This window comes from Chinchilla lanigera, unplaced genomic scaffold (genome assembly GCF_000276665.1).
Source record: "Chinchilla lanigera isolate Chin_1 unplaced genomic scaffold, ChiLan1.0 scaffold00002, whole genome shotgun sequence".
NCBI classification, from domain to species: domain Eukaryota; kingdom Metazoa; phylum Chordata; class Mammalia; order Rodentia; family Chinchillidae; genus Chinchilla; species Chinchilla lanigera.
Genome location: NW_004955403.1, coordinates 11,701,668 through 11,728,670, shown reverse-complemented (window position 1 = coordinate 11,728,670; position 27,003 = coordinate 11,701,668). Strand labels below are relative to the sequence as shown.

General features: G+C 45.3%; 1 long non-coding RNA gene across 1 annotated transcript; it reads right to left on the bottom strand.

Annotated features, from left to right (window-relative positions):
- Positions 1-3,364: 3,364 nt before the first annotated feature.
- Positions 3,365-20,313, bottom strand: LOC106148128. The gene is made up of 3 exons (XR_001233294.1): positions 20,252-20,313; positions 16,310-16,462; positions 3,365-4,765 (listed from the first exon to the last, which is right to left on the bottom strand). It is a non-coding gene; the product is annotated as an uncharacterized LOC106148128 (long non-coding RNA).
- Positions 20,314-27,003: the final 6,690 nt, after the last annotated feature.

The following is a 27,003-nucleotide window of genomic DNA, read 5'->3' as shown; positions in this document are numbered from 1 at the left end:
TTTCGGATTATTGGAGTTATTTTTGAGGGGTTTTTAATTATAAAAATAGCATCAAATTTACCATTGTAACCACTTGTAAATATACACTTCAAGCAAGTACACTCACCTTGTTGTGTAACAGATCTCTAGAACCTCTTCATCTTGAAAAACTGAAACTTTTAAACACCAGTTCCCCTCCTTCCCCCCAGCCCTTGGCAACATCTTTCTACTTCATGTCCACGACTGTAACTACTTTAGATAATTCACGTGAGTAGAATTATGCAATATTTGTCCGTTCATGACTGGCTTGTTTCACTAATTTCCTCAAGGTTTATGATGTCATACAGTATCCTTTTTGAAGCTGTGTAGTTTTCCATAGCATGTATTTGCCATATTTTCATTAAGCAGTGATCATGTCAATGGACACTTAGGTGGCCACCACCTCTTTGCACCTGTGAATAATGTCCCAGTGAACATAGGTGTGCACATACGTTAGCTTTCCTGTTGCTGGACAAAATACCCAACACTACAGCTTAGGAGGAGGAGAGGTTGAATTGGGCTCATGGTTCACATGATTCAGTCCCTGGTCTGCCGGCTCCAAAACAAAAGAACAGCATGGCAGAAGAAGCAGTATAAACAATAGCCACCAAGTCCTATAACGTAAATATCCAGTTAATATTTTTTTGTTATGACTTTTTAAACTCAACATTGAAGCATAAATACTTTCCTGTCTTAAAAACTATCTTAATACCACTTTTAAAAGTGGAACAGTTTCCCCTTCATAGGCCTGGGCCTGGATGCACATACTTACATGGTACACAAGAATTTGTGTGGTGGCAAAGTAAATACATATTTATGTTTACATTGTAAATGTTTTAGAAACTGAAGCTATTAATTAGTGCATCATTAACATGAAAGTACTGTGACACCTTGTAACCTATTTGGATTTTGTTAACCATTAAGTTTAGCTTTGATTTTTCTTGGCTTGGGGTTCAGACCTGAGAAGCTGAGGAAGAGCAACAATTGCACATAGACGCCTGTGTCCTGATGGTGCTGGCGATGGCAGTGATGCTCGTGACAGCACCTTGCATGTCTTGGGCACTTACTGTGTCCCAGCCTCATGCTGAGTTCTCTCTATACCAGACTGTGTGGTTTCCATGACAACCCTGTGATCTGAGTCCTGCTGTCACCGGTGATGGTTCCATCTTAAGAAGGGGTGCATCTTTGCGGAGGAGGGCTAGGTCACTATCACGTGCCCTTGGAGGGGGTGGTGGCATCCCGGCCCTCGCGCTGTCCCCTTTGTCTGCTTCCTATCCGCCGTGAGGTGAGCAGCGTTGCTCTGCCAGGCCCTCCCCCAGGATGCTCTGCCTCACCACAGGGCCATGCAACCTTGGACTGGGGCTGTGAGCCAAAATCAACCTCCCTCCCCTGAGGCTGCTTAGCACAGCAGTGCAGAGCTGGCTAACACAGTCTCGTTTTACCAGAATTTAAATCCCACTTGGTCTTCAGAGCTTTGCTAACAGCCTTATTTTATGGGTAGCTCTCTATTCCTCATCCTAGCTAGTGTACTGTGGAGCTGTTGGGATCACCAGTATGAAAGTCCGCACACTGTGATTTAATTGGAAGGATATGTGACTCTGTTCAACTGCTTGCTCCAGGACTGTAGATCTGCAAGCTGTGCTAATTGGACCAGGGCACAACAGACCCATTCAAGAGGAACACTGGACTCTGAGCAATTCTGGTGCAGCTCCACTGAACTAAAGCAAACAGGTTGGCCGCCAAATCCACGTGTTCTGTTGCTGGGTCTACTCATGCTTCTCCGTGAGACAGGCTCACAGCAGTTCTTGCAAGTTTAACTTTTAGAACTTGTGCATGATCAAAGTGACCGCACTAGTAACTTCCTGTTGCATGTAGTATCAGCTGTGTGATGCAAAGCTGCCCACTTCACCTGAGAAGTGCTCCCAGGCAGTCTAATTATTGGTGTTGGTGCTCCCAGGCAGTCTAATTCACTTGGGGTCAGGAGCAGGGATCTGTATAGAACCTGGGCCCTCGAGTGCTATGTCTGCTTCACAATGACGAGTTCATTCCATGAGACACGGAGGAGAAAGGTACCCAAATCCCCCCAGTGTTTTGGCTTGTAGTCATGGGTATTGAACCTGGGTCTTGGCACCAGCCAGCATTCCCAGTCCTTTTTAAATTTCTTGATTTTTTTTGAGGTTAGGTCTAAGTCACTAAGGTACACAGGCTGTACTCAGACTAGTCCTCCTGCCTAGGACTCCCTAAGTGCTGGGATAGCCAAGCGTGGTAGCACATGGGATACATTCCCAGCAGCCCAGCAGGCTGAGGCAAGAGAATTACTAGTTCAAAGCCAGCCTAGAACTTAGCAAGAATTTGACTCAGAAAATACAAAAAGGGTTAGGAATGTAGCTCAGTAAGAAGGCCTTGGGTTCAACCTCCAGTACCACAGAATAACAGCCAAAACCACCAACATGCTGGGAATTCGGATGTGTACCACCCTGCCTTGCTCCCTCTTTGTTAAGCATCTCAACTTACATCTTTATTTATTTAACAAACACTTGTGCAGCTGCTCTGCTAGGTACTGGGGTTAACGGGTTTACAAAGAATCCTGTGTCCAGGAAGCCCCAGATAGAAAAATAAATAGAAGGTTTCCATTGAAAAGAAATGGAAGGTTTATTACAGCTTTGTAGTATAATAGAGATGGCTGTGAGCTGGGAGAGCACATGAAAGAAGCAATAGAGCAAACAAAGTGGATCAGGACAATACATGCCAGTGTTAATCCTGTAAAACTTGCAGCGCAGGCGGAAGTCGGCTGTGCACCGCATCAAAGGGAGTGCGGGCTGGAGGCAAAGCAGCATCAAACAGGAGCACAGAGGTGTGTTTGAGCTGGGCTTATTTGAAGACCAGTGAACTGGGCCTGTCCACTTGGAACATGAAGGTAGGAGGAGGGGTGAGAGAGTTCTGGTCGCAAGGATGAAAATATTCTAAGCAGAAGGAAATGTAAGATTCAGCATCTGTCTCGGTTACTTATCTCTCATGACAAAATACCCAATGCCCAAGATTAAGTAAGGAAAGGTTGACTTAGCTCACAGTTTGTGGAGGTTTCAGTCCATACTCTGCTGGCTCCAAGGCAGAGTGGCACATGGCACAGGGCAACAGTTCATGGTCGTAGAAAACAGCAAAAGCAGCAATAGCAAAAGGGAGGAGCAGTGGCAAGCAGCCTCTTTCCCTCCCTTACATTGTATGCAAACTACCTGCCCCAAGGCAGGTGTAGCACTCACACCCATAATCCCAGCATTGGACCATGGATCAATCGTAAACTCTAGAAGCCCACCCTATGACCGCATGAGGCTTTGGGGGGACATCCAGACACAAACCATAACAGCATCTAAAATTCAAAAGCACACATTCACCATCAATACAACTAAAATTAAAGGAATATTCATGAGTTAGAATTCTTTCCAAAATGATCGTTTTTAGATTTTCCTAAGCCTTAAGAACAAGAGAATCCTGTATTTTTGGTCTTTACATAAGGGTAGCGAATGAGAGCCCGGTGTGAGGCAGATCGTGGTGAGAATAACAGCAGCTACTCAAGTAGGGCTGTCTCCTGAGGCAGTTCAAGAAACAGCCTGCATGCCAAAGAGCAAGTGAGCTCCTGCTTAAAATGATCCAGTGGCTGAGAAGTCCCGGTGTCTCCCGAGTTCTCGGTGCTGTAGAAATAGTAACCATTAGTACTCAAGTTCAAGCCCAGCAGCAACTAAGTGAATTCTGTTGACAATGTTATGCCATAAAAAGGCCAGATTTGGTTCCCTAAGGATGGCTTTGCCCTCACTTACATATCCCACCTGCCCCAGCTTCCACCCATTCTTAATAAATTTCACAGCAATAACTTCCAAACATAACCATTATGAATAACATCTCATTCTAACATGGTTGTAATTTGACAAGGAGCCCATACATAGAAAGTAAGTTAGATAAGATTAACCACATTGACCCCATTCTCTTACATCTCTTGGTTTAGATAGGGGGAAAAAATGCACTGTAATTCATTTAACCCAAAAGAGAACTATGAAACAGAGAAAGAAGCTATATATGTCCATTGTTAATTTTACTCCAGATGGATTTTACATAGTCAACATGAAAATAGAAACAACTTATTTTCAGAGTTTAGCCTAATTCGAAGCTAACTCTTATTAACTGTGTAGGTGTTTGAACTGTTAACGTTACGCTCTTCTTTCTGAAAAATGGCAAATGTGACATCTCAGAGCTGATCATCCCCACTACCATGGAAAATGTCACCGTAAATATGGCATTTATGTTAGTATAAATGAGGAGTCCTTCGCAGACAGAGGGACTGTTCTTTCCGTACAGTCCCCCAGTGTGCTGCCCCCCGTATGCAGACCACAGACACAAAAGCAGTGTGTCCCATGAAGAGGAAAGAATACATTTCCTGGTAGTCAGGAATCTGCTTCTAGAGTCCCTGGAAGATGTCAACCATGAAGACGCTACGCTCAGCTCCCAAAACCATGGAGCAAGTGGTGGCTGCCACCTTGAGGAGGCTTCTTGAGCTCCGGACCCCAGGAGCCGAGAGCGGAGCAGGGTAGCAGCGCAGGCTGAAGGGCCCTTCTGGCTCACAAGCAGAGATTCACGGCCAGTGTGTCGTCCCCGTGAGCTGTAGGGTCCTGGTGCCAAGTGCGTCTCATCCGCACAGAGAAAGGTGTGGTCCATTTGGACTGAGATAAACCTTTGCCTGGAATCTGCTGTAACACTGTAAAAATGAAAGCAAAACACTCTAGTGGCCCCAAACGATGGAGACTGACTACTACTGCAAATTCTTGAGAGAGTAGAAAATTTTTTTAAAAACTAAAGGAAATGATGTGTATACGGACCAAAATGTGCTCGGCACAGCACAAAATGTTGAATAAAGCTGAGGGTGTTTCCAGCAACAAATAAATTAAACATCAAACCTAAAGGAAAAATGTGTGTCTCAAACCAAAGGTGCTAGAAAATCAACAAAAAACCTCAAACTGCTGTTCCAGTGAACAGCTGGAATGTTGACTTCTTCAAAATGCATGGATTCAGGAATATTGGGAAAAAATTTATATCCCTTTCTAAGTATCTCTCAGCCCTGGGAAGATGTATTTTGGCACAGATTTTGAAAAATAATGTAGCCAGGTGTGGTGGTGCACACCAGTAATCCCAACACTTGGGAGGCTGGGGCAGGAGGATCGCTGCGAGTTCACAAGGCCAGCCTGGGCTACAAAGTGAGCTCAAGACCAGCCTGAAATGCATAGGGAGACCCTGCCTCAAAAAGACAAAGAATAATAATAATGTGCAAGACACTAATTGAGAAGATAAAGGATTAAATTGGTTATGCAAAGAATTGAGAAAGTACCCTACCCTTTTTCATTTTCCCTTGCTCCATGGAGGAGTTGAGGTCGCCAACTTTTAAATCACTTCTGTGCCTGACACGTCGCTCATCCCAAATAGCTCTGCGCTGCCTGGGAGCTCACAGAAGAGTCCCTCAAGGGTTTCTAAAGGCTCTGAGCCCGTTTTGAGTACACCATGCTGTCTTTCTGTGGAGTATCCAGCAGGGTTCAAAGTACAAACAGGCACTTAATAAATTACGCTCACTTGAATGAATGAATAGATTTTTTTTTTTTGTAGTTTTAAGGCTAATTTCTCCTGGAACAAACACTGTATGAAATTAATCTCTCTTTTCTATGTTTCTAAAATGATATGCTTTAAGCCACAGTGTAAAAGTGAATTTTCATGATTTCTTTCACACCATTTCAAATTCCTTTGCCCATTGAAAAGCAAATTTAGGACACCCTTAAAGCCCTTTTGTTGTGTTGTTTGCTTGCTTGCTTTTGAGACAGGGTCTCAGCATGTAGTAGTATAGTCTGGCTTTGAACTCACTATGTAGCCCACACTGGCCTCAAATTTGCAAGCGTCCTCCTGCCTCCAACTCAAACTCCCGAGTGCTGGGATTACAGGCAAGCGCCACCACACCCAGAAGCCTCTTATTTTTGACACTAAATTTCATTGCATCTGGCAAGGATAGGTGAGCTACCACATTCCATGTCAGAATGGGTTCCGGAGAAGAGGTGGGCTGTGGTCACTCTGGTGACATCGTATCGTCCATAGAAGTGCTGATGGGAAATGTCTGCACCTCCTCATGCTTTTCCAAGAGCCTGCGCTCCCAGCTTACACGCTGGGTGGGAAGAGCGCCACTCCAGAACATCACCCTTGACATTTGCAGAATGAAAAGAACTCTTTTCACTTGGTTTCTGGCTTCGCTCACTGACTCAATAAACACTTATTGCAGAAAGATTTAAAGACCAAACCCAGCATGCTAGAACAGGCCAAAGAATGGGTTTGGGAGTCAGAGCGCTAGTCACAGATTCCAGCTCATCCCCTGAAGAGCTGGGTGACCCTCACTTCCTGACCCTCCTCATCCGTCAAGTGGGGAGAAAGAGGTTCGCCCTGGGGATGCTGAGTTTTGCAGAAGAACATGCACGGGAAGCACTCAGCAACAAGGCCGACTATCTAATCCCTCCTCTTCCCCCTTGTATCTTCTCTCCGTGTTGTACAACACAATCACGCACCCAGATGAAGACTGAGCTATGTATTTCTCCATCTTGTACTCACATGAACTACATTTTTAATACTAATCACTATACAATTCACAATATGAGTATTAATAATAAATTATGATTAAGATACACCAGTTGAGCTGGATGTAATCGCAGCACCTGGGAGGCTGAGGCAGGAGCATAGTGAGTTCAAGGGAAGGCTGGACTATAACACCTCATCTCCAGAAAATACGTAAATAAAATAAAATAAAATATGTTGGTTAATAATAATATTTTTCAAGAACATTGCTTTCCAAGTAGGTTTTCTTTTCTTTAGAACAATGAATTTATTTTGTGATCATGAATTTATTTATTTATTTTGTGGAAAAAAATTTTTAAAAATTCCTAACAAAATAATAGGAGAATAACAATAGTTAATACACTGCATAGTGTTATCTTTAAAGTACAAGATATGGGCATAAAACATTCTCCAAATGATACTGGCACAAACCTTTCTTTTCAATTACCTTAGAGAAACTAAGTAGTATAACTTTTTTTATGCCTTTCCCTTCCTTTCCCCTTTCTCCCGCCCTTGCTCCTCTTTCCTTTTCAAGAGTTTCTTCCCATTTCACAATATCCATTGTACATTTTGGTGCTTATTTACTCTTTGAGTTTCTCACACAACAAGGATGTCCACTGTCACCACTCCTATTTAATATAGTTCTGGAAACACGAGCCAGAGCAATTAGACAAGACAGAAAAATAAAAGGAATAAAGATAGGAAAGGAAGAAGTTAGCTGGGCGTGGTGGCACACGCCTGTAATCCCAGCACTCGGGAGGCTGAGACATGAGGATCGTTGCAGGTTTGAGGGCAGCCTGGGCTACAAAGTGAGCTCAATGCCAGCCTGAACAGCATAGCAAGACCCTGTCCCAAAAAGACAAAAAAAAAAAAAAGGAAAGGAAGAAGTTAAATTATCATTATTTGTGGATAACATGATATTCTACATAGAAGACCTCAAAAACTCCACCAAAAGACTTGTAGATTTAATAACCAAATTCAGTAGTGTAGCTGGATGCAGAGTCAACACTGAAAACAACAGCAGCATTCCTGTACACAAACAACAAACACACTGAGAGAGAAATTAGGGAAACCACACCCTTCATAATAGCATCCAGTTAGGGCTGGGCATTTAGCTCAGCGGCACAGCACCTGCCTGGCAAGCGTAAGGTCATGAGTTCAATTCTTGGTACCTGAAGAAAAACAAAACAAACAAAACAAAACAAAACAAAAAACTAGCATCCAGGAAAATGAAGTACTTAGGAATCAATCTAACAAAGGAAGTAAAATATCTATACATTGACAATTATAGTACCCTAAAAAAGGAGATTGAAGAGGATACCAGAAAATGGAAAGCTATCCCTTGCTCATGGGTTGGAAGAACTAACACTGTAAAAATGGCCACACTCCCAAAGCTGTTATACAGATTTAATGCAATCCCAATCAAAATACCGTTAGCACACCTCACAGATCTAGGAAAAACATTCCTAAAATTCATTTGGAACCAGAAGAGACCTAGAATAACAAAAGCAATTCTGGACAACAAAAGCAAGTCATGGGGCATCACAAACCCTGACTTGAAATTGTACTCCAAATTGTGTGAATAATTTTCCAATAATACGATAAAGTCACCCTGCTGCCATGTCCGTGCTGCCTGCCACTGGCCCTCAGCCTATTCTTATTTTATTGGGCCTGACTATGATTACGCTTTCCCTATTTTCTTAGTAGCATGGGTGTTTCTTTTTGCTATTGCACTAGAGTTTACAGTCTATCTGGACAACTAATCCAACTTCACTTTCAAACAGCACTAGCCCGCTTCACAGGTAACGACACCACCTCATAGCCCCATGACTGCGCTTCTCTGACGGACTGACAAAGAACTTGACTTTTCAATTTGTTCTGCTTTTCTTACTCGTTAGAATGGAATGACAACTTCCAACCTCAAACTGGAAACCAAAACTCTTTTTAATATAGTTCTGGAAACACGAGCCAGAGCAATTAGACAAGACAGAGAAATAAAAGGAATAAGGATAGGAAAGGAAGACGTTAGCTGGGCGTGGTGGCACACGCCTGTAATCCCAGCACTTGGGAGGCTAATTGTACTGCTAATATCAGCTGGTTTATTGAAAGGAACTGTTAATGTGTAGTTGTTTGATCAATCTTGCATGCCTATATCTGGTTATATGTGCAACCATTTTGAAGATGACATTATGTAATATAACAACCATTGTTAATATCCTATGGCCATGTTTTGAAATTCTGTATCATTTTAATTGCTCTCTATGCTGTTTTGTTTATGTATTTGTTTTGGTTATTTTGTTTTTTTAAATGAAAAACAGTTTATATGTATATATAAGAATAGCTGGAATAGGTGTACTGCTGATGTCTGTGATTTACTGAAAGGAACAGTCAGTGCTTAACATTTTCTTTTTTCTTGACCAATTTTACATTCTGGTAACCAGAATGACTGATCTGAAGACAACAATATGCAGTATAAGAACCATTGTTGAATTCCTACTATCTTGTATGGTGAAGATCTGCATCATTTCCAATGTTGTTTTTTCGGGGGGGGTTGGTTTTTGGGGGTTTGTTTTGTTTTTTACTTGTTACTGTCTTTGATTGTTTGATCAGTCTTACATTCTTACATCTGGTGGACTGAGCAACCTGGTGGAAGATAACCGTATGTAATGTAGCAACCACTGTTAATTCCTATCATTTTGTCTTGAGGTCATGTACCAGTTTTGTTGTTGTCGTGTTGTTTTGATTTTGTCTTCATTGTTATTTTGTCAGCTTTTAAATTTTTAAAATAGGGGCTGGGGATTTAGCTCAGTGGGACAGCGCCTGCCTAGCAAGTGCAAGGTCATGAGTTCGATTCCTGGTACCGGAAAAAAAAAAAAAATAGCTGAATCTTTAAATAAATAAATAAATTTTTAAAATAAAAAAAAAAAAGATTGGAGCCAGTCGGGGATGAGGGAGTAACTTGGCAGGGCTGGAAACTGATCACACAAGTGGGGGCCAGTGAGGGTCCGTCCTAGACAAGGGTGACGGTTGGATTTAGACGTGATATTCACTCCTGCCAAAAGCTTAGGCAGTGCCTTAGGGCCCCCACAAGCAGGTCTGTAAGTGCGGTGGTGGTGGTAGTGACACACGCAGGTTTCCTTCTGGTTCTCAACAGAATGAAAACCAAGAGTGAGGCCTCTGAAAATGACACCTTAAGGTGTGGCACCAGGGCATGCTGAGTGCTTGGAACCAACAGGCCTGGAAGTGTCGCAAGGTCTCTCTGACCTTCTACCTTTCTTTCCTGGGCTCTCTTCTTTCTTCCAAAGCTCTCACCGGAACCAGAATTCCTCTTCCCCGAGTTAGGGCACAGAAATTAGAACCCTTTTTTTTCCATACAGGGAATTGAACTCGGGACCTCATGCTTGCCAGGGAGGCGCTAGAACCCTTTTTCCCCTGAGTCAGACATGAAATCTGAAGCTGTCACTCTGCTCTCCCCCACCTCAGCCTCGGCGCTGCTCCAAAGCTCTCTGACCACCTTGTCTGACAGGAGATGTAAGACCCTCGCTCCAGAGGGGGCCCTGCCCTGAACCAGAAGGAGAGGCTGCACAGGGCAGCCTGGCTAGGCGGCCCTAAATCCGTTCCCTGGGTGCGGTCACATTCTGCACGGCCCTCCGAACCAGGTGGACGGTGTTGCCTGGATATTTCGGTCTCCATTTCTGAAGCCCCCGCGTCACAGGCAACTGTGACTAAGCAAGTCTGTCCGCTCCTTTGTTTCTTTGTTAACCTGCCTTTGTGATGGAAGTGTCAGCCCTGGCCCTTATAGGAAGGAAAGGTATCACCCCTGCACATGCATCTACACATGCACACACACACACACACACACACACACACACACACGTGCACAGGTGTCAGCGCGGAGTGAGGCTGTGAGAAGTGGCAGCAAAGATGTGGAAAATCAACAAACGAGCAGAGTGGCAAGAAGATGCGGAACGTGGGGCTCTGCCAAGTGCGGATTAGAAGTAGGACAAGCAGCGGGTACCACGAGGAGATCCGTAGTGGCGAAGGAGGCTCAGAGCTCAGACTCGGAAGCCAGACTGCCCAGGGTAAAACCTGCTTCTGCCTCTCAGCAGCTATGTGCCCTTGAACAATCAGATCATCCTCTCTGTGCTTCAAGTCCCGGGTCTGTAAAATGTGCACAGCCTTCTTTCCACATGCAGAGAACAGAAGCGTTTTGAGGAGATCCGTCTACCTGGGGCCCTGGTCTCCCAACTGCCCCCTGGGCCCAGGTACATGGTCTTCTGCTCAGGTGCTGGGGACCAAAGCTAAAGCAGAGTGCAGCGGTCCCTGCATCCTTGTTTGCTCAGAGTAGAGTAGAGCAAAAAGTATCGGGGAAGCCAGGGCTGTACGCAAAGGGGCGATGAGAGCAATCGTGCCGAGCTGAGCTCCTGCTTCTTTAGATCTCAGTAAATGTGGGAGAAACTCCTTTTAACTTCAGGGAAAGCCCTTGATCCCAAAGCACACGGCACTTTGATTTGAACCCAAATATGAAAGAGGCCAACTTGAAACATAATCTCTCATACAGCTGAATGATGAAAGGAGGAACCTATGCCAAGGAAATGACAGCTGCTTAACCCAAATAAGAGAAATTCTGCGACTTTGTTGACAATGCTGTCTTCCTTCCGCAGGAATTAGTTTAGTGGTGCAGGACTGACTCATCCCTGCTCCAAAGCAGCTTTTGGGTTGCCTTCATACTGCCAGGCTCAGGGTCTAGTGTGTTTTTGTTGTTGTTGTTGCTTTTTCTTTTTGAGACAGTGTCTCGCTATGCAGTTCAGGCTGGCCTTGAGCTCGCTTTGTAGCCCAAGCTGGCCTCGAACTTGCAATATCCTCCTGCCTCAGCCTCCCGAGTGCTGGGATTACAGGCATGCGCCACCACGCCCAGCCAGGGTCTAGTGTTTCATACCTAGCTTGCTACATAGCTTCAGTTCTGCACTCATTAGCCCTCAGATGACTTCCATATTTTCATTTGCACTGCGTTGTCAAGGAAAAGACAGCATGGTGTTCCCACCATAGTCCCGCGGTGTTCCTGCTAGTTCTGGGATGGGGTCGTGTGTCGTGCCAGCCTTTCTTTCCTAGTATCTCTTAAGAGCTTTTGCAGGAAGAGGAAGGGAGTTGTTCTGTGAGGTAGTAAGGTGTGTGTCAGTCACACAAATAAGCAAGGAAATCCTGGGCTTGGGAGGGACTGGAGGGAAGGGGGTGCAGGTGCTAAGATGCATTATGACACAGACAGCTCCCCGTGATGAACGGACCTTTGTGTATTGCGGATATACGCACTTTTTAAAAAAGAAAAATTGCCAGGCGTGGTGGCACACGACTGTAATCCCAGCACTTGGGAGGCTGAGGCAGGAGGATCCCTGTGAGTTCAAGACTAGCCTGGGCTACAAAGTGAGCTCAAGACCAGCCTGAACTGCATAGCGAGACCCTGTCTCAAAAAGACAAAAGAAAAAGAAATTTTGAAAAAGATCTCACCAAAACAAGCAAAAAGCCCAGTACATGGAAACGTTGCCTCTAAACCAGCCTGTCCATGGCCCACTCATCCCATTTCCACAACCAGCCTGATGTTGTCAGGTCTCCCCCGATGTTTTGTAATTTGTAAAATGAGCATTATAGCATCAGGGGTGAGAATTAAACTAACACATAAAACAGGAGGAACAGTACTTGGTGTTACATGCCCTCAATAAATGCAAAACATCGCCATTAAGTCAATAACACACGAATGCATTGCTATCTAGTTTTCATCTTAGATACCACACCTTGGGACTCAGCATGAGCAAACAATTGCACAACCCATCCTTTTGTTTGTTTGGCTGACTTTGGTTCTTTTGAGGCAGGGTCTTGCTAAGTAGTCCAGGCTGGCCTTGAACTCCTGATCCTGCTGCCTCTGCCTCCTGAGTGCTGGGATTACAAGTGCATGCCCTGGGCTCAATTCTCCTTCCATTTTTAAAAAAATGTTTTCAGTTTTTTCTCAAGAAACCCTGAGCCTGTACTTACAAAAACTCTTTGTTCCCTTTTTTTTTTTTTTTAATATCCCCTGCTCTTTTTATTTTGAGACAGGACACCATCATGTTCTCCACGCTGGTCTCCAATTTGCATTCCCCCTGCCTCAGCCTTCTGAGTAGTAGTGGAATTACAGGTGTGCGTCACCAGCCCAGCTCTCTGGCTTGCTGTATAGTTCAGTTCTGTGCTCATTAGCTGCAAAATTCCTTCCTGCTATCTTAATGAAAGCTCATTAGATGCAGGGAGGAATGCACACAGCAGAGATAGCTCCAGTGGAATGAGGAGCTGATAGACTGCCCTAAGCTCATGGTGTTGTTACTGAGTTAGGACTGAGTTTAGGCATGTGCTACCTGGCTGGTGTTTATCATCTGCTAGAGAAAGAGGAGAGTAGCAAGAAAGCTTGGAGGAACTTGCGGCTGCATCCAGAAGCCCTGTGGGCCCTTCCTCAATGGAGCCTGTGAATGCTGCGGTTCACTCTGCCAGGCCTGGATCGTGCCAGCACCCCATTCCTGCACCTTCTAACTCCTATTTCTCATTCAGTTCCCAGCTCGGGTACTGATTCCTCCTGAGACAAGGTTTCTGGTCCCCTCAGTCAGGCCTTCCCTCAGTTCTTTCTCACAGGGAACTGTCACAGCACCTCACGTGGTCTGTGATCACACTAAGGGTGATTCGATGGGTCTGGGTACTTGTGCTTAGTCTGACACTTAGTCGTCAACTTTGTAAGTAACGGATGACGGCTGCCCCCCTTCTCAAACTTTGAAAGTTTTCTCCTGAATTTCTTCCCTGGAGATGGACAGATGAGAACTTAAAGAAGCAGGCAGAGGTGAGGGGCTGGGGCACTGGCAGCTGGTGGGACAGAGCCCAGCATGGGCACAGCGGGCACACGCAGCACAAATCAAAGAAGGGTAGAGGCCAGGCCTGGAGTGCACACTGTGGTCCCAGCACTGGTAAGATCACGAGTTCCAGACCAGCCTCTCTCCATGCTGAGACCCTGTCTCAAATAAAGAAGTGTACAATACCAGAGTTAGAGTTGTTCTTAGAGATTATCTGATCCAACTTCTTTGGTATGCACAACCCCCGCAGATTCATGGTTTAGTGTTTTGTTGAGGATATCACCAGCCACCTTCTGAGTAACAACTCCACCCACAAATAAAAGATGCATTTCAAACTGCAAGAACTGAAAAGAGACCCATCAACCACATCCGCTTCCTTCAAGGATTTTTCCCTCTGAGACTGAAGCCACACAAAAGAGAGAATAAATTCTTGTAACTTAAAATGCGTTTGGGGGTTGTTGTGTTTTATTCTGTTTTTGGTGTCTTTTGTAGGAATTGTTCGGTTTTATTTTTTGGTTTGTGGGCTTTTCTTGGAGGAGGGTACTTGAGACTTGAACCCAGGACCTTGCACAGGATAAGCAAGCTGTGTACTACTGAGCTACAACCCCAAGCCAAGGACAAGCTTTTCATGCCATTTCCTTTGTAATCTCATTTTAAATCCCAAATGACTTTATCATGAGACTATGAGGAAGCTTCAAAAGGATCTATTGAATCTCAGTGGAAAAAACTACCTATTTAAAGTTGCTGTAATAAGAAAAAAACTGAAGTAGCATCTAATGCCAGCACAAAACTATTTTACACTGATATCAACATTAAGTAGGTCAAATATGAGGACTTAAAAACTCTAGATTAAGGGAATGAAAAAAACCAAAAAATTATTTTTACAGTATTCCTTTTTGGTTTTTTCCTTTCTTTTCTTCCTGAAAAAGGGAAGATTTGCCTTCACACGTCCTCCACGCCCACCAAGACCTTGTGGTATGGGTCAAACATACCACACCCAATCTGTTGAACTCATTGCCTGAAGCTTCTTCCATTGAAAAGAAAGGCCAAACATTTATCAAAGAACATAAACACTGTTAATGTGTTGATGGCTAAATATCCTGTCCCAACAAGATAATGACACCCTTCAGTCGGGTAAAGTCCAAGTTCCCAAAAAGTCCCTCAGGAGTGACTAATGCGGGGGATTCCAGCCACGGAGTCAGACTCGTGGGTTACAACATGCTTGAGCACTTCAGTCTCCTTGTCCTTAGAGAGCATGCTGTACCGGGCTTCCTGTCCCTGACTTTGGGCAGGGTTGACCCTGGAGATCCCACAGCCAGCTACTTCCAGTGAAACAGTCTGATAATCCAAGGGTGCAAAACACTCTGTGGGAGTTCAGGTTCCTGCAATAGACAGTTTTCAAAGACAAAGGCTACTCATAGAAATCAAGGGATTCAGACTGAGTCTATGCAAAGAATGTTTACAAATTAAGAAAACATAAACAACCCAATAGAAAAATAAGCAAAAATTATTAACTGGGAACTCATAAAAATTAAAGGGAAATGACCCACAAACATTTGAAAAGAATCTACCATGTTTAGAATGCATTGCCCTTGGTAGCAATTCTACCTCTCCTTATTCATCCTAGCAAATTCTCCACATACACAAAATGAGGTGTCCTTTTTTTTTTTTTTTTGAGACAGGTTCTCACTATGCAGTTCAAACTGGCCTTGAACTCACTTTGTAGCCCAGGCTGGCATCAAACTTGCAGCAATCCTCCTGCCCCAGCCTCCCAAGTGCTGGGATTACAGGCATGCGCCACCACACCTGGTGTAAGGCACCTTAAAGGATCCTCACTGCAGTACTACTTGTGCTTTTTTTTTTCAAGTGGGATAGTATTTCTCTGCTCTTATTCTCCAATCTGAAATTAATAGATGCCAGCCTTCCCATGCCCGAGACATCACTAATGATCCCCTAAACTCATTGCTTAGGATGGCTGAAACCGCAGGCACAGTACTAGGGCTATGGTAGGAAATACCCTGAGAGGGCAGGAAACGGCCAGAAAGAATTCAGATCTTTTAAGCTATCATCAAGGCAACGGCTTTAAACTTTGGAGCAATCCTACCTAGTGATTTTCCCACCTCTTGTCTTCCTCCTCCTTATTCTCCTTCTCCTTCTTTTTCTTTTAGATCTTCAGTGTTTATTGATGCGAACTTTTAAAATAGGGTGTCTAACTTTCCTTACCCAGTCACCCACTAACTCTAAAATTTGATAATTTCACCATAGCTTTTAGTACCACATCCGTGGTCTTCCTCTCCAGCGTAACCCATGTAACCCTCCCCAGGATAAACACAAATGTATGGTTCATGAAGATTCTGAAACTATCACTAAGTATTAATAAAGGCTGTACTCTGAGTCCTTAGGAGGTGTCCAATGCAGAATTTTGAATGTATTGTCCTATTATATCTTCACCATATTTCTGAAAGGCAAGAACTAATACGACCCCCATTTTGTGGTTCAGAAAACTGCTGTGAAAAGATTCAGTAACTTCTGAGGGTCAACCCCAGGAGACAGTGGCAAAGCTGGGACTCGGAGCCGGCCTCTGGGCCAGGGTCCCACAAAACGTCCCTCACCGTCCTCTGGAATTTGTAAGGCTCCAGTCCACCCCACACAGACACACTCCAAGGCCACCGACCGGTGAGCTTTTCCTGGACTTCACCTCACTTAAGTTGCTCCCCTTCCAAGATCTTGACTCCTGAGAAGCCATATTCTCACCTCGGCTCCCAGGCCTCCATTTTTCCATGATCACTCACCCTGTTTGTAATCCTAGTGGTATCCATTGACGTCTTCATCCCTCGCTTTCCATCAATTTATCCTCATGCAGGTAATATCGTGTCCCAACAAGAGAACAGCATCCCACACAGCGTCCCGTGCCATTTTGATCTCTCTGGCTTAGCATTTTCAAGCTGAATAGAATGAAAAAGGTGCTGTCTGTGTTCTTACTCCATGAACACAAAGTTTCTGGGGAAAGGCAGAAGGTTGGGTCTGCGGGAATTAAACATGTCTACTTTCAGCTAAGTGTTCGTGACTGCTCAGAAATTATTTCATTCATCTCCCGTTAACAGTCACCTTTTTAGAGCGTCTCCTCTATCTTTTAGTTTCCACACCATTCGCAGAAACCTCTCAGCGTTGAAAAATCACTGTCTTAGTTTCTTCCCTCATTATTGGGACAAAATACCCGACACCTATGACTTAAAGAAAGACAGGTTTATTTGGCTGGGATTTCAGTCCATGTTCCAGTGGCTCCTGGGCAGAACAGCACGACAGAGGGGCTTGGCGGAGGACAACTGCTCGAGGCGTGGCGACAAAGAAGCACAGTGAGGTGAGAGGAGCCGGAAGGGAATGATAGCTTCCGGGTCAGGCCCCAGCGACCCTGTGCCCTGGCCGGATTTCACCTCACAACCGGAAGTCAGCTGTAAGCCCTGTAGTCCGGTCACCTATACAGGAGGCTTCGAGGGCCGTTTCAGATCTAAAGCTAATGGTCGCTTTCTCCTTCACCAGTAAGATCCAGGCCGTGTGAGGTGGACTTGGCATGACTTCTCTTTCTGTATCTGAGTATGTCTTGGTGATTCTGGTCTACCCACCCCTTCTCTGCCCCCAGGGGGGACGCAAGTCTCCTCCGGAAGGCCCAGCCCGGCCCGTTCCCGCTCTCCCCTGCCTCCGGCAGGAGCTTCTGCCACAAGACCTCTCTTGGCGCAGCTTTCATCTGCTCCCTGTTTGAGGTCCCCAAGCCCTCTCCCTGTTACAGTTCTTTCCCTTGGCCTCACGACCGGCTCAGCTGGTGCCCTGTGTATCTTCTGCTTTTCTTTGGAGAACATCTTTAAAAGGTAGGCTGCCATCACAGCTCCCACGTCCCTCCCATCCACTCACGCCTCAGTTCTTTGGAATTTGGATTCCACCCCTGGTTCTCTTTCTAAAGCTGTGCGTGCAAAGGTCACACAGATACCCATAGTTGGCTAGGCCTGCAGATTCTCTTAGGCCTTCCTGTACTGCTGGGGCTGCTGAGCAGTCCCCTCTTCCCTGTGAATTCCTCCTCCCTTGGTGCTGTGACTTCTGGATCTACTTCCAGGTCACTAATTTGTCTTACTGTGTTACCGGGTTACTCTTCCTCCTCCCTTCTGCTGTGAGCAAAGACACCTACTGAGGCTGAGGCTCCTCAGCACTCCCTTCTCCGTATTCCTCCCAGGTTCTCAACTATTACCACTGTGCATATTATTCTAAATGTACTTTTCCTTTTTTCCAAATAAAGGCTTTATTGTTTTCTGGAGCTTTATCTGTTTAAAAAAAATTCTTTAAATTTGTATTAGTACATGTTTGCAGTATATAATGATCATACTTCTATGGGGATTATAATCCTAGCACTTGGGAAGCTGAGGCAGGAGATCACTCCCAGTTTGAGGCCAGCCTGGACTTCACAGTGACTTCAAGGCCAGCCTGAACTGCATGTGAGACCCTGTGTCAAACCACCCCCCCCAAAAGAAAAGAAAATATTAAAAATATCCCCTACCACTTGAAGGACAGAAGGATTCAGAAGTGACCAGGCTTACTGGAATGCCCCATTGGTGCCTCTAGTTCAGTATTCAAGTGTGCACTCTCATTAGGCACATACATTCATCTTCTGGGTCCGCGTGTGACAGGCCACTGGGTACCCAGTGGAGACAGTCCTGGCTGTGCCTGTGGGGCGGATTCCAGATGAGGCCCCCACAGGATCTGTGGGTGTGCCCCCCCCCCCAGGGGGGAGTGCGCCATTAAGCCCACGGGGGCCTGGAGGAAACCCAGGTGGAGGAAGGAGGACTTCCACTTTCCCTTTGGCTTCCGGCCTGCCTGCCTGAGCAGGGGCAGCTCTCCCCGCCTTCAGCCCTGGCTGGAATTCATACCGTCACCGCCCCCGCGCCTCGCTGGGCCGTGGGCTGAATCGCAGGGCCAGCTTTGCTGGGTCTTCGGTGTGTCGGAGCTCCTGGTCACCGTTACCATCTCAGCCAGTTTCTCACAATAAACCCCCTCCCGCCGCCGCCCACCCTGCTCTCAAAATATCCTAGTACCCTGCGCTGTATTTGCAGAGCGTGGTTAACTCCGAGAAACGGAAACCATGGAGACCACGGTCAAGGGAGGAGCTGTAGTTACTGTACTCGCTGTTCGTCCACAGATGCCTCTCACCTTCCTCCCACCGGACACACACGCGTGCTTTCTGCCCCCGGCCTGGCTCTTTGCCTAGCGTGTCCCCACCCAGGTCCGATGCCATCTTTCCTGTGGGCTTTCTCTCAGTGCCACCAAAACACCAGTGGCTTCTCCCTCGTTGAATTTTTCCATAACTGCGTTACTTCTCTTATTTTAATCACTCATCTTGTGTAACGGTTATTGATGAAAAGCTGTCATTCTTGTCACTAAACTTCAGCATCACCAAAGGAGAGAAAGCATTTTAGTCATCAGCCTGTTGCCTGCAGTATCTCTCAGAACCTTATCAAGTAGGGTTTTTGGGGGCTTGGGGGATTTTTGGTTTTTTGTTTGTTTGTTTTTGGCTTTTTGAGACAGGGTCTCACTGTGCAGTTCAGGCGGGCCTTGAGCTCACTATGTAGCCCAGGCTGGTCTCGAACTCACAATGATCCTCCTGCTTCAGATTCCCAAGTGCTGGGATTACAGGCATGCGCCACCACACCCAGCTTACCAAGTAGGTTTTGAGAATTTAAAAACTCATTTCTTTTTTTTTTCTTTATGTAGTCCTGGCTAGCTTTGAACTCACTATGTAGTTCAGGCTGGCCTTGAACTCTCAGGGATCCTGCTGCCTCAGCCTCCCAGGTGCTAGGGTTACAGGTGTGCATCACCATACTCGACTCTAAAAACTCATTTCTGAGTCAAAACCAACTGGGAAAAAAAAAAAACTAAGGTCAGATTTGTGGAAAACTAACAGCTTTGTTGCTAATGAAAACCAGATTGGACAGAGACAGGAAGTTCATTGTCAGTAAACCATGGAAAGAGGCCACAGGGGAAACCAACCCTGCTGACACCTTTTCTTGTTTTTCATTTGTTTGGACTGGTTTGGTTTTACAAGAAACTCATTGTGGAGTCAGGCTGGCATGGGGCTCTCTACATAGCTTGGGCCGTCCTCAGACTCAGGTCCTCCTGCCTCAGCCTCCAGAGTGCTAGGATTCCAGGCTTCCTCCACCATGCCTACTTTGTTCCTATTTTTGCCTGCTGACATCTTATTCTTGAATTTCCAACCTCCACCTCTGTGAGGAGTGGACCTCCTTTGTTTAAGGCCCCAGTCTGAGGTGCTTATGGAAGCCCTAGCAAATCACACAGATGACTAAGATTTTTCTAAGAAAGATAAGAAATTCAAAACCTAAAGAGAGCCAGGTGGGATGGTGCACACCTGCAACCCCGCATTCAGGAGGCTGAGGCAGGAGAATTGATTGAAAGGTCGAGGTCAGCCTGGGCTACATAGTGAGTTCAAGGACAGCCTGATCTGCACAGCGAGACCCTGTCTCATAAAAACAAAACAAGGGCTGGGGATATCGCTCAGCAGCACAGCGCCTGCCTGGCAAGTGCAAGATCGTGAGTTCATTCTGAGTACCAAAAAAACAAAACAAAACCCTTTTAAGAGAAATGATAGATTTGGCTACATAAAAGTTTAAAATTTCTGCATAGAAATAAAAGTAAAGCCCAACAATAGTAAAAAGTACCACTAAGGCACACACCTGCAGTCCCAGTTGCTTAGAAGGCTGAGGTGAAGGATAGTCTGAGCCCAGTAGTTCACGGCGGCATGGGCAATACAAAAAGGCCCTATCTCAAAAAAAAAAAACAAAAAAGAAAGAAAGAACCCGCCCCCTCACCCAATCCCAAGGACGGATAATGAGCTGGGGAAGCTGGTGTGGTGACTCATGGCCGAGGCAGGAAGGTCACAAGGTCAAGGTCTGCAGGCGCTGCACAGAGAATTCAAGGCCAGCCCCAGTGAGAGGCTGTCCCCGCTGAAAAATACATAAATAAAGCCGGGGAGAAAAAGAATGACACTCCAAATGTTACTTTCCTTGTTAAAAAAAAAAAAGTGGGGGCCCAAGATGGCCAGATTCCCTGTGTTGCTCTCCTGCCCCACCCCCAGCTAAAAACTAGAGTTCTAGATTTTATACGACGTCTTCTGATGGTTTTATATTGAAATGTAATCACAAAGTTCAACACTGTACCAGCCAACGCTGTGTGCAGCTCTCGGCTTAGGCTCCCTGCTGTACACTGCCCCTCCAGGGAGAACAGGCCAGCCGTGCAGAATGAAGAGTTCTTCTCAGTCATGCAGAACCGCGCACGCACGCACGCACGCACGCACGTACGCACGCACGCACGCACGCATGTAGAAATACAACTGAATTATTTGATGATACCGTACCCCTCAAACAGGAGGCTCATCGTCTACCTCACAGCCGAAGTCTTCCCCGAGCGCATGGCACACAGCCAGACCAGACTGCTGTGCGTCAGTACCAGCACAGACCCACTGACCACCTCCTTGTCCCCAACCCACGGGTCACATGGGCCACTCCTCTTCCAGGGAGGGGCGCGAGTGATGGCGCAGAGACCTGGGCTGCCTGTCCAGCTGCAGGCAAGGGGACCGGCTTCAACAAAGATGGCAAGAGCTGAAAGGACCATCTATCCTCAGCTGGTCCCAGATGTATGGGACAAGGGATGGAAGAGAAGTGATTCAGCACCCGGGAATCTAGAGATTCCCCAGAATGTAGTCACAGTGATAGTAGCAATAGCAACATATGCTGAATTCTACAGCGCGTCAGGGCAATGTTTTAGATTTTTCTTTTATTAACATTAACTCGGTGAAGATCCCAACATATCTATGAAGTATGGACCTTATCTCCATCTCACAGAAAAAACAAACTAAGATTTAAAAGTTGCCCAAGTTTACACGGCTGGCAAGTGGTGAAGCTGTAAACTTCAGTCTCCCTATATAACCCAGCTCTTCGTAAAAAAAGCATATTAACAGCTCTTTTCAGATCGTTGTGCTATGTAAAATGCCACAACCCACATCCACTCCCCTACACCCAGCCATTTAAAAACCTCTAGGTTTCTTTGTTATAAATAGCTTATTACTGGTTGGGTAGCTCACACATTAAGAGTGTCTGTTATTGTGGGATCAAAGCATTAACTGGTTGCATCAGTAATGAAGCCTTCCTCTCCGGAATCTAGACAGCCTTCTGCAGGCAACCAATACCACCTCCCAGTTCTGCTCTTTGTCGGCCATTTTTGCTTTGTAAAATATACGTTTAAGTGATCAGATTCTCTTGTCCGTGTCTCCCCTTCTCCTATGCCCATTCCCAACACATGAAGGCACTTCTTTTCTTGAAAAAGTTCAGTTTATTACAAAGGCCCTTTGTTTAGCTAAGAAAACATGGCAGAAGCTATGTGGGGTGAGGGGTTATCGTGGGAATGAAAAATTCTTTGTCAATTAAATTCCAGCCAGACAGAATTAAATGATGCTTTCCTGCAGTGTGCAGAGTTAGCACAAAGCAGCACTGCGTCATGAGAAGGGGTAGGCACATGTGCCACTGGATTATTCAGGACATCTGCTCTGCCTCCTGTGCCACTTCCAGGACAAAGCTCCAGGCCAATGCCCCGTAGGAGTCTAAGGCCAGGAACAAAGCCTGCCCAGCACGGCCACAAGCCAGGCAGAGGTGGTGCCATGCACTCCCCAAGTCCCAGGATAACCAGGCAGGCACAGGTGGACGAAGGTAGGCCAGGGGAAGCACAGTAGGGCAAAGAGACCTGCGCGCATGGAGCGGTTTTTATAGTACCGCGGCCACTCTGCTGCGCTCTGATGGCTGCTTTGACAAAAAGTTTAAATTATGCTGGGCAGAATCTGGGTGGAGTCTGGTATGCCCTGATATACTTTCACAGCCCCTGCTCAGCCCAGCCCAGCCTGGGGCAACCCACTCAAAGAGTCAGAAATCCCACTTAGCTGCTGGGGAAATAGACATCTTGGCCTCTGCCCCAACCCTGCACCGATTATCCCATTGGCTTCATCTGGGCAAATCCAATGTGGTTATTATTTCACAATATCAATCAAGCAAGGGCCCTTCAGAAAATAAACACAATGTCCACCGGTGTTAAGCTTGTCACCTAAGGAAGAATACTCGTCCTCTGTAAAGCACTTGCATAGTATTTAGTGCATAGGTACCAGTAGTACTGATTCCTATTATTGTACCTACCAAAAATCAGCGTATCTGCTTATTCTTCTAAAAATTACATCTTGGTGGGACTCTGGGACTCTGATTTTGTGCCTTGGCATTTTCTTGTATCACTCGAACTTCATATTCCCCAGATAACCTCTTTATTCTCTGTCTCTCTGTCATTCTCTGTCTCTGCCTCTGTCTGTCTGTCTGTCTCTTTCACATGCACACATGCACACAGGCACACACAACCTTACCCTCAGGATCAGAATTCAGTGCCTCGTACTTAAAAGAATATTTCTCAACATCCCAATTGAATTTTTAAAAGAATATTTCTCAACATCCCAATTGAATTTTTATATCTTACCACTGAAAGGAGGAAAAAAAAAAAGTCTTTGTCATGTTCTTGAAAATCTGTCTGTGTTTAAAAGCTTGATAACATAAGCCTCTCTGCTAAATGATCAAAATTAAATTCTTGAAGTTGTGTTTCCATTTAAAGCCTAAGTGTTGAAGGGGAAATGGCTCTGCTGAGGATTACACAAGTCTTTCCAGTCAGCAGGATGTCGTTCAAAATGCATTTCTAAAGAGCATGAGTTACAATTGTTTCATACTTGCCAAAAAGTTATAATTCCTGTTTTGAAGCCAGTGAAAGCTCAGCTGCTTCTGACTGGGTCAGACCTTACTGGAAATAGAGCCCTTCAGTGGCTGAATCACTGAACAAAATCATGTATGAATGCCGACGTTGTGCGGGGAACCCAGCTGGACCTCTGCCTTGCAGCCACTTGTAGGGTAACAGGGACAAGGGAGAGGGCTACACAGGAAGATGTACATGGGAAGCCGGCCTGAATCACACGCTGAAGATCACAGGGTGTGAAGACTCTAAACTAAACTTTACTAAAAGTAAAGCCATTACTGATACCGCAGCAGGGGTTCCCTGGAAGTCATCTTGCTCTTTCGCCCATCTACTCCTTCCTATTTCTTTGCTGAAGAGACGTTCCCACCTAGACTAGGTGTTACCGCTAAGCCTTTCTTTACATTGACAGAGTCCCAATATATTTTGAATCCGAAGGATAGAACCTAGAGGTGCTGTACCCCAGAGCTGTATCCCCAGGCTGTTTTAATTTTTATTTCAGGACAAGGTCTCGTTAAGTTGCCCAGGCTGGCCTTGAACTTGTGATCTTCCTGCCTCAGTCTTCCAAATAGCTGGGATGACAGCTCGTGTGCCACCACACGGAGCTGTGCATGGTTTTTGTAGCACCCATCTTTGGTAACTAGCTACAGGAGGCCAACATCCATTCTGGTGCTCTGGAGAAGTCATACGTCCTCGCTGACGCTGATGAAGACCCACCCTTACTACCTGCTTCATTCCCCAAAGAAGCCAGCTGTGCCCATGACCTGGCAAGGTAGCACTTGAAAGAGCAAGGCCTCTGTCTTCTTAATGGGCAACGTGAATAAACCTAGTTCCTTCCTACCGTCTCTCATCTCCCTAGTACAGGTGCCCAAGCAGGAGGCAGGCTGGATCTTTGAGTCTGGTCAAGCACCCTTTTACCCCTAAGGGAATTCCATACCTCTTGCTGAAACAAAAGTGTAATTTTCTCATCTTTCCCACTGTGTATAATGTAGTAGCATTTCACCAGTGCCCATAATATGTAGCAAGATAAAGTCCTAAGAGTCGTTAACTTGCCTGACCTTTATTTACTTACTTCTGACTGCAGTCTGCAATCTGTGTTTGGAGATCAACCCCTTTTTCTTCTCTCCGTCCATGTGGTTCCTACACAGCTAACTTCCCCCTCTGGGAAATGTTACGTGATCCAGACGTGGTGGAACTGACCACTGTTTTACACGGTATCTGTTACTAACTCACCATCATGCTAGTGATATTCTCAGAAATTGTTGGAACCATCAATACAATAGACCCCTCCTTTCTTGCTGAACTCCTGTCTGAGTTACTGTCTGTGTTGCTGGCACACAATACCCAACACCCACAAATTAAACAAGAAGAGGTTATTTCTGCTTCTCAGTTTGTGTAGGTTTCAGTCCACAGGTGGCTCCAAGGCAGGGAAGCATGGAAGAGGAGCGTAGCAGAGGAATAGCTGCTCGTGCCCTGCTGTCCAGGAAAAGGGCTGAGCCACAGAGGGAGACAAACCCTTCTAGGCCATGCTTCTATTGACTGGCCTCTTCTAATCAGACCCACTGCCTAACTGCCAGTCAGTTTGCTGATAAGTGTAGCATCTATGATCAAATCACCTTGCAAAACTTCATCTCTGAGCACGTGAGACTTTTGGAGGGGGATATTTTAGATTTAAACCATAACATTCTTCCATTGGCTCCCAAAAGACTCACATCCTTCTCATTATGGAAAATGAATTTAGTCCATCTATAAGAGTTGTAATTCTTATTGAATTAACTGCCTATAATCCAACTACCTTCCAAAAACTCTGTCTGTGATCACAAGGCTTTAGGGAGACATCTAGATATAAATCATAACCACTCATTCCAGAACTGTTGTGAAGATGGGGTGGCTGTTGCACTCCTCTCATCATGAAGGGCCTTCCAAGGACGCCTGAGCATGCTGTACACGGATCCTAGCATCCAGGTTAGAGCTGAGCTGAGACATAGAAGCCAAGAGCTTCCTACACCTGGAATGTTCAGTTAATGGAACCCTATAAATTTCCTTTCTTGAACTTCTTTGTATTTGAGAGTTGGTGTTAATCAATTTTACTGTTGCTGGGACCAAATATCAGACACTCACAATTTAAAGGAGGGAAATTTGCTGACTCACAGTTTCAGAAGGTTCAGTCCATAGACAGCTGGCTCCAAAGCAGCAACATTATGGCAGAGGAAAGCTGCTCAAATCATGGCATCCAGAAAGCAGAGAGACAGTGGAGGAGCTGGGGACAACAATACTTAGTGACTCCACTCTTCCAATCTTCTTCCTATAGCACATATAAACACATCAGTGAATTAATTTGCTGATAAGTGTAGCATCCATAACCAAATCACCTTGCAAAAACTCCATCTCTGAGCACATGAGAATTTTGGAGGGGGACATTTTAGATTCAAACCATAATATTCTTTCTTTGGCTCCCAGAAGACTCACATCCTTCTCAATATGGAAAATGAATTTAGTCCATGTATAAGAGTTGTAATTCTTGCATGCTGTATATCTATAAAACCAGCACCCTATGGATGATGCCAATGTGTACTGTCAGTTTGAGCAGTATCCAGGCCCCCTTAGACTGTGTCTGCAGTGGCCTTCGGTGCTGAATGGCTGAATTTGGGAAAACACTTCCCTAAGCACCCTCAAATGAGCAGGACACCTTGGGCTTTCCTCTCAAAGCAAAGTCTTTCAAAGGAGTTTACCTTTTTATACCATTGATCCTAGAAAGGTTAGGGGGTGAGCAATTCCTGAGATGCCCTCAAGGCATCTTTTCTATTGTCCTGATACAAAGTACTTGGCTTCTTCTTAAGAGCATTCATTTTTTCAGTAACCAAACTCTCCTTGTCCACAACTTTCCATGCTCTTCTGTTCCGGCCAAGCTGCAAAATTGTCACATTTTTTGGCTTTTTTGCTCCCAATTATCATTGTAGATCTGTCTAAAAGTAGCCAACAGTACCAATGCCACAGTGTGAATATTGTGCTACCTTGAAATTTTTAATGTTAGATCAATTGGTCCGACACCTTTAAATTTAGCTCACACAAAATCTTAGGACATAGGCAAACTATAGACAAGTTCTTTGCCTGCATGTAGCATGTCCAATTTTCTCTCTGAATCCTTGTGAGCCTGGCTTTTACTGTTCACATTCCTCTCAATGTTCTAGGCTTTTGTGATCCAACTAAAACTACTTGTCTACTCTGCTTAGAGAAACTGAGGACTTTTCTAGCCCACATCTCCAAACCTTTCAAACTCTTCCAACAAATCAGTTCAAGTCTCCCAAACTATGTGGTTAAGTATAATCACAGCAATGACTCTACTTCTCTGGTACTGATTTTCTGTGTGAATCAGTTTTATCATTGCTCAGACCAGATACCTGATATCCACAATTTATAGGAGAAGAAACTTATTAGGGTTCAAGTCATGATTTCAGAGGGTTCAATTCAATGTCAGTTGACTCCAAGGCAGAAATAGCATGGCAGAAGGGCCTGGTGGAGGGAAACAGCTCAGACCATTGCATCCGGGAAGCAGAAAGAAAAGAGGAGGGCCAAGGACAACAACATATCCTTCCATAGCACAGCCCCAGTGACCCAAGTCTTCTGACTGGGGCCCACCTACTACCAGCACCCT